The 8,326-nt window shown below is 42.0% G+C and overlaps 1 protein-coding gene across 9 annotated transcripts in view; it reads right to left on the minus strand.

The window, feature by feature from the left end:
• MPP4 (MAGUK p55 scaffold protein 4) overlaps nucleotides 1–7,847 on the minus strand; it is a 44,718-nt gene extending 36,871 nt beyond the window's left edge. For 3 of the 9 annotated variants that reach the window (XM_081016998.1, XM_081016996.1, XM_081016997.1), the window contains exon 1: nucleotides 606–1,368. The gene's annotated coding sequence lies outside the window, so the exon portion shown is untranslated. Of the gene's footprint in view, nucleotides 1–605; nucleotides 1,370–3,747; nucleotides 3,927–7,254 lie in introns of those variants that run through there. The other 6 variants (XM_081017000.1, XM_081017001.1, XM_081016999.1 and 3 more) reach the window with 4 other exon arrangements.
• Between the last annotated feature and the right edge of the window lie 479 nt (nucleotides 7,848–8,326).

The following is an 8,326-nucleotide window of genomic DNA, read 5'->3' on the forward strand; positions in this document are numbered from 1 at the left end:
GCTGTCAACTTACAGATTTGAAAATAAGGGACCAGCAGCCTCGAAAATAAGGGATCAGCAGCCAAAATAAGGGATCAACAATTACTTTGATAAAAGACATATTTTGTTGCATGCAAATGGCTTTAGATACCTATTAGGTCCATAAATTACCATATAGCATATATTCAACACAAAAAACCAGCAACAATTTGTTGTTGACAAAGCACAACTGGACATAGAAAGGGCCCCATTACCTTCAGTAGCTTATTTAAGGGACATCATCAATAAGGGACAGCAGTGGGACATGGCGCTGGGATAAGGGACTGTCCCGCCAAATAAGGGACACTTGACAGCTGTGATCCAGGTTCTTTGGAGGCAAGTGCAGCAAGACTCCTGGTCCTTTTGTGAAACTTCTCACTATCTGAGCTTGCAAGGAATTGCTCAGCCCCTAGTTAAAAGCTGTCACTGACCAGCTGAATTGCTTGAGGTAGAATTCTTCCCACTCACTCAGACAACACCATCACTGTAGAAATATATATATACAGCCAGTTGTGTCACAACAATCACTCTCCTAGCTCCCCTAAAAAGGGGGGGGGGGTTTGCAAGCAATGTAACGTTATACCAACCTGGAAGAGAATACGCTGTATAATTTCTTATCTTCGGGTTTATCCACACAAGACAGCAGCCATTTTACGTGGCTTTGTTCTGCAGCTGTATTACCCCAATCTTCTTATCGGAGGCAAAGGAATTACTGTCACTTTTACTGCCCTTCTTAGGACCTATATTTAGAACTCGCTTCCTTTCTTCTGCCGTTCTGGGTACTCCACCGTCATTAAAAGATAGCTAAGGAGAACAGAGAGAGATGGGAGGAAGATGCGAGAGGCAGGCGCAGTTGGGAGCGCGTGGAAAGCTGTATCCCTGTGTCTGAAAAGTTAATACCATAAGATGGCAAATCGCTGCAGATAGGAGATAAGGATAGAAAGGGGAGGGAGTGTGAGAGGGGAGAGAGGGAGGGGAAAGAGGAATGGCTTGATAATGCAAACATGTGCCAAAGGGAGAAGAGGTGGGGGAGACAACAAGCAGGGTGGAATTTTGTACTTTGTGGCTGGTTCTTGGGGTGAGGCAGGAGTGATGGAATGGCACTGTTGCTTTGGTTCCATATTATCTTTTAAAAGCAGCAGCAGCAACGACTGCTTTTTTCCCCTAAAAGAAATGTTTAGGGGTACAGTGGTACCTGGGTTACATACGCTTCAGGTTACATACTCTTCAGGTTACAGACTCCGCTAACCTAGAAACAGCGCTTCAGGTTAAGAACTTTGCTTCAGGATGAGAACAGAAATCGTGCGGCGGCAGTGGGAGGCCCCATTAGCTAAAGTGGTGCTTCAGGTTAAGAACAGTTTCAGCTTAAGTACGGACCTCCAGAATGAATTAAGTACTTAACCCGAGGTACCACTGTACTCTCATTTTGACTCAAGAAAACCACCATTTTATAGTTCAAATCGGGAAAATTGAATACAGTAAATGGACAAAAGTACAAAGATTCACAAAATGTTTAGGGGTATGCGTCCCCCTGGGGGAAAAAAGCACGGCTAATAATAACTACAACGATAATAATCCCACACACCTAAATAGCAAATGTTGGTTGTGAAATTTCTCTCTAACATGGCGAGAGTGTGAGTTTTAGTAGGTTCCTGGCTGTTTTTTTTAATAAAAAAAAAACCCAAAACTGCAAGATTTTTTAAAAAGTAAAGGCTGCAGACACTCCAGAGCTATCCCCTCCAACATTTCTCAAATGAAAATAGGGACGTCCCGTACCATAATGATAATTTTACTATTTATACCCCACACACATCTTACTGGGTTGCAGCAGCTACTCTGGGCAGCTTCCAACAGATATAAAAACATAACAAAACATTAATCATTTAAAAAAAAACACCCTTCCCTGAACAAGATTGCCTTCAGACTGCTCGGGAATCGAATAACTCCATACCCTCCAACATTTCTCCAATGAAAATAGGGGAAAGTGGGACATTCTGGGATCAAATCAGAAACCGGGACGGCTTCTCTAAATCAGGGATGTCTCTGGAAAATAGGGACACTTGGAGGGTCTGAAATTCCCAGCAGCCTTAACAAACTAGTTTCCAGAATTATTGGGGAGGGCATCACATGCATTGAATGTATGGTGTCTATGCCGCTGTAGTCATTGGTTTAACAGCTATATATTATTTGCACTTTTGTAAACGAACACAGTTATGCCTGCCTCTGATTAATATTTCCTTCCAGTTTTTCTTCCCACAAACCTGCACTAAAACACCTTCAGCAGTAGCTATTCATTTAGGTCTCCATCTATTTCCTGATTTCCTCATACAGTAGCTTCAGTTGCTGGTATGTCAATTCGGGGTAAATCCACATACACTCCTTTGACAACTCTATTTGCTAAGCAGAAGTAATCTGCCTATTTATCGCCAGCATTCAAACAAAGGAGTTATATAAATCAGATCAGAACCATCCATTTCCTAAAAATAACAAAGCATATGGGACATCCAGAGTCAAGAAAGCTGGATAAAAATTGCAATGAATAAATCATTCGGAATAGGAGGAAAGCCCTTGTTGTTTTTAATAAATACAGCCTTTCTCAACCTTGGGTTGTCTAATTTTTAGATTACCTAATTTCTGAATTTCTATCCTGCCTGACAAAACTAACTGGTCTGTGCTAGGTTATCATTTGATTAGGCAGGGATAGAAACAAACGAATACTATACTTTCCATAGCTATACAGGTAACAGAGGTGACAATTTGAATAAAATACGGGAGGGGGCAGATAAGCCCTGCTACACATAATCAATCACAAGACCTGGCACACACACACAATTTGAATGGTAATGCCCATAAATATGGGGGGGGGGCAGTCCCTTAAAATATTTTATTGGGGGGACAGAGGGACCTCAGCCCCTAGGAGTTGGCTCCTATGACAGGTAGAAATGGAATCAAGCAGAAAATAACTAGGTTTAGATCATTCAGTATTTGACAAGCCAAACAGAGGGGGTTTCTTGTTTTGTTTTCAACGGTAAAATACTGTTCAATGAATTTCAAACACCTAGCAATCTGTATATAATATAATCTGCTTACACATTTTTAATGCTGTTTATCCAATACAGTGATTCCAGAAAACATCCCTTGAAAATTCATAGCCTTTGGTAAGAGTTCTTTATGGCTTGGGGAGAAATCAGCAATCAACTAAACAATGAAACATACTAATTACCGTATTTTTTGCTCTCATTTTTTCCCTCCTAAAAAGTAAGGGGAAATGTGTGTGCGTCTTATGGAGCGAATGCAGGCTGCGCAGCTATCCCAGAAGCCAGAACAGCAAGAGGGATTGCTGCTTTCGCTGTGCAGCGATCCCTCTTGCTGTTCTGGCTTCTGAGATTCAGAATAATTTTTTTCTTGTTTTCCTCCTCCAAAAACTAGGTGCGTCTTATGGTCTGGTGCGTCTTATAGAGCAAAAAATACGGTACATAAAAAGGAATGCAGTTTTAGGACTCAGTACTCAAATTTCCTTGGCACGCAGAACTTCAGAGGACTAGGTATATCAGTTCCAAAGTTGAGCCCTAAAACCAGCATGCATAAAACTCATCCAAGCTTATCCTCTCACACTCCTGTATCACGGAGAAGTGGAACGCATGTGCGCCCTTCTGCATAAGAGAGCCTGTGGTTCATGCATGTGCGCTGCCGCCACCCAGCTTAATGACTCCTCTGTGCTTTTCTCACCTTTCTAATCTGACTCCTCACCTCCTCCCAGGAAAGATGCTGCAGCAGAGCTTAGACCCTTAGCTCCACCCCACGTCACAGTTGTGTGTCTAAGTAATCCAACTGACACAACCCAGTCTGGGGAAGAAGGCAATCTGCCAGCATCTAGATCTGTCTCGCATGCTCAAGGTCACCCAGCATCCTATTTGGGGGACTCCAGAAAGATGAAAAGTATGCCTTCCAAACCCAGATCATTAATGTGCCTTCCAGTATGGGACTGTTTATCTTATATACCATATTTTTTGCTCTATAAGACGCACTTTTTCCCCTGCAAAAATTATGGGGAAATGTGTGTGCGTCTTATGGAGCGAATGCAGGCTCCATGGCTTCAGCAAAAGCAACGCGAAGCCTCAGAAGCGCAGTGGGAACACTCCCGCCGTGCTCCTGAGGCTTTGCGTTGCTTTTGCTGAAGCCAGGAGAGCAAGAGGGATCGGTGCGCACCGATCCCTCTTGCTCTCCTGGCTTTCCTGGAGATGCGCTGCGCAGCTCTCCCTCTCTGCGCAGCGTCCCTTCAGCAAAGCGGGAGGAGAAATGGAAGGGGCTTTTTTCTCCTGCTGCTTCGCTGAAGGGGCCCTGCTCAGAGAGGGAGAGATTTTTTGTTGTTGTTCTCCCCCTCTAAAACTAGGTGCGTCCTATGGTCGGGTGCGTCCTATGGAGCGAAAAATATGGTATATGCAGATCCTTCAGGTGTCCTCTTTTCCAGGGACAGTCGCAGATTTACAGAACCCATCCTGGTTCCTGATTTGATCCCAGAATGTCCTGCTTTTCCTTAGGACAGGCATGTCCAAAGTCCGTTTCGGGGGTCTAATCCGGTCTGCCCCTGTGACAACGGCGCCCCCAACATTTACTGTATTTTTTGCTCTATAAGACGCACTTTCCCCCTCCTAAAAATTAAGGGGAAATGTGTGTGTGTGTTATGGAGCAAATGCAGGCTGCGAAGCTATCGCTGAAGCCAGGAAAGCAAGAGGGATTGGTGCACACAGATCCCTCTTGCTCTCCTGGCTTCAGGGATAGCCGTGCCAAGCCTGCAAAAGGCTTGGCACGGCTATCCCAGAAGCCAGTGATCCCTCTTGCTGTTCTGACTTTGGGTGGAGAGGTGCTGCACAGCTTTCCATCTCTGCGCAGCGCCCCTTCAGCAAAGCGGGAAGAGAAAAGTAGCCTCTTCCATTTCTCCTCCCACTTTGCTGGAGAGGCACTGTGCAGAGAGGGAGAGAATGTTTTTTTTCATGTTCTCCTCCTCTAAAACTAGGTGCGTCTTATGGTCCGGCGAGTCTTATAGAGCGAAAAGTACGGTACTTCGCCCCCCGTGGCAGTATATGTCCTGGGGTAAAATCCCAAAAAAAGATCAGCAACTTCAATCCTAAAAAAAGCTCAACAACCTCGGTCGGCCCTCATGCACGTTCACTTCATCAAATCTGGACCTCTTTGGAAAAAATTTGGGCACCCCTGCCTTAGGACATCCCTATTTTCATCAGAAAAATGTTGGAGGGTATGGAGTTATGCAACCACTGAGCCAAGGAGAAAAATAACTAGCCTTTAGAAGACACCTGAAGGCAGCCTTGTACAGGGAAGTTTTTTTAAAAAAATGCTTGATGTTTTATTATATTTTTATATATATTGAAAGCCCCCAGAGTGGCTAGGGCAACCCAGTCATATGGGTGGGGGATAAATAGTAAATAAAAAATAACAATGACAATCTGACGTCCCTATTGTCATCAACAAAATGTTGGAGGGTGTGATTTATGTGGTTGCTTACAGGAAGCAGAATCTTGTATCTTGTTGAGTTCACTTTCCTATGGAGAAACACAGGGTGGGAACTAATACAACTTCAGGGGGAAAGTACTGTTGCCAAAACAAATATACTTTCTTACGTAGAAAGATTGCCATGACAGTCCTAAAAATGTTTCAAAGTTCTTCAGGTGCTGTTTATCAGGCCTACCATGTACTTGAGATTTTGACTGTACAAAACTGAATCTTAAAAGTGCGGGTAGTCCAATTATATATTAAGAAAGGACACCCATATGAAACTTCAATGCATGTATGTACACAGTCTAGTTCAGTTAAGCAGGCCTCAGGTTTGCACCCTCTCCTGTCCTTTCCACGGTGTGAGGAGATTAGAAGCATCTGCTTTCTATTTTTAAATAAGTATAGTTTATTGTTATATTTGAAAAGGACATCATCAAACCATGACCCTGGCTTATTTCAACAAATCATAGCTATGTAGAAGGGAGTCTGAAGCTGGCTGCAATTTGTACATATATGCCATAAAACATATTTTGTTGCATTGTGCAAAATATGAGCAAGCCAGGGCTGAACTGATACTACCCTTGATGATACCTTTCCCAGGAAAATCAGAGGCTCACTATGTCAGGTTCCTATTGGAAGACCGGACAAATGCTAGAACAGTAGCAGTGGCAAAGTTTTTATCGGTGGTTGCAAGAACAAATGATCCCTCTATTTTGAACAAAATGCTTGTTTGACCTGGAGGTGGGCTGTATGAATTGTGTATTGCTTTATAATGATTTGTTGGGTCTCTGGACCGTAATAAAGATTGATTGATTGATTGATTGATTGATTGATTGACGTATATGCCCAAATAAATAGATATGAAACAAAAATGCCTGGTAGTTTGCAGTGCCAAGTAGATAGGAAAAAACATGCTCAGGTATCAACAACGCAATACAGTACCTGAAGCTATCAGCACATCATGCTACAGACAAATAGTTTTCCTTATGCGCACATTTCTAAGAAGAACACTTGACGGTGTCATGAAACAAGGAAGAGGGACAAAGTAAGCCTCTAACCCCAACACACAAAAGAAAATTATATTTTGCAAAGGAAACCAAGCCTTATTAAATGTAGATAATTTGTGAATCTGCTTCCCATCGTTATAAATGGGAGAAGGAGAGACATGTGTACATTTCACAAATGACACAGAAGTGGAAACATATTGCACACTTCAAAATCTGAATGAACCTTAACGAAAATTTGTATAAATTAATATTCAGGTAGGACTTTAAACTACGGAGATTAAGCTGAATGTTTAACACTAAAACAGACAAACGCCGGAGACATGATTCCACCTGCGCTGATTTGTTTCATCTGGGCTTGTCCCATAATCAGAAACACTTGGATTTCAATAGTATACAAAACCAAATTGATTCCTGGTTATGAGTTATCGATGGAACCCTTAATAATTATTCAAAGACATTTGAAGGACATAGTAACGCCCAATGACAGGGAAATGACTGTATGTTCACTGACAGTCACCCAGTTACAAATGGAAAAGGATTAACTCCCCTTTTCTATCTAAAGGAGTTCAACTCCTTTGAAAATTACATCCCTATGATCGTCCTTTATTTTTAAGGATTCTAGACCCCCCTTTTTTTTAATCTAGCAGGAGGATTAGTTGAACTATGGACCTGATTCGTTTATCATCAATTCTCACAAGGAAAAAAACCCACTTACCAGGTATTGAACTGCAATTCAATTTCACAGCTACTGCGATGAAATTCTTCTACAAGATGTCTTGCCGATTCTGAAAGGGACCAGAAGTTCCCATCAGAATTTACAACAGTCCAATCTCCTAGAATTGCCTAGAAGGAATTGCCTAGAAGGAAAACATTGGCTGGATATTAGTAACTTAAGTCACCTCACTGCTCTAGCTAATCTAGGGACATCCTTTCCTTTTTAATCCGCAGAAACGTAACCAGGACGACTCTTTTTATCATGGAGACAACAAAGCTTCTTAACTGTTTTCTCACTGAAAACTTGGCTTGAAAGATTATTATTTTTGTCTAATTATATTGTATTTCTTCATTTGCAAACCCATTCTAGCACATGGATAGATCTGATCGCCTGTGTTTGTTTGTTTTTCCAAATCAGTAGCATGAGGCAATGAATAAAGATATTTATATTTAGGTAGCTGTCCTTTGGCAATACACCCATATAGGTGAATAGAAGATATTCAAGTTCAGAGTCCAAAGAAAGTAAGGCAATCCATTTCTTTGTTAAACAGCAGCAACATTAAAGCTGCTACAGAGCTTTCAAACGCAGCTCAGGTTACTGGAACAAATCTATGCCCGTTTAATTATGGGATTCTCTTTAGCTAATCATTACCTCATAATGAAACGGCCTAGGAATAATCCAACTCAAGACACGCAAGGGGCTTCTAGCAATTACTGATCGAAAGACAATTAAAGCATAGCATTCCACAAAGGAATTATGAAAAGCAGGGTAAAAATATTTTAGGGTTTGGACATTTCAAGATGCAATAGCTATACTAGATTGTAAACTGCATTGCTTCAAAATGTGCTAAGATACTGGTAAGTGGGAATCTGGGCTTCTGCCCCAAAGGCCTATACTGATGACATGGCTGGGGATCGGGGTTCATACTGAGGGTAAAACAATCCCATATTCAACACCAGGAATGTCAGAGAATTCTGATGGAAACAGAAATAGTAGTGGACACGACCAATTGCTGCTTTTTCGTCCCATGTGTGGAATGGATAGCAATCCAGCAAATATGATCTATATTTAT

Source organism: Podarcis pityusensis, assembly GCF_964106645.2.
Source record: "Podarcis pityusensis genome assembly, chromosome: 1".
In the NCBI taxonomy this organism is placed as follows: Eukaryota; Metazoa; Chordata; class Lepidosauria; order Squamata; family Lacertidae; genus Podarcis; species Podarcis pityusensis.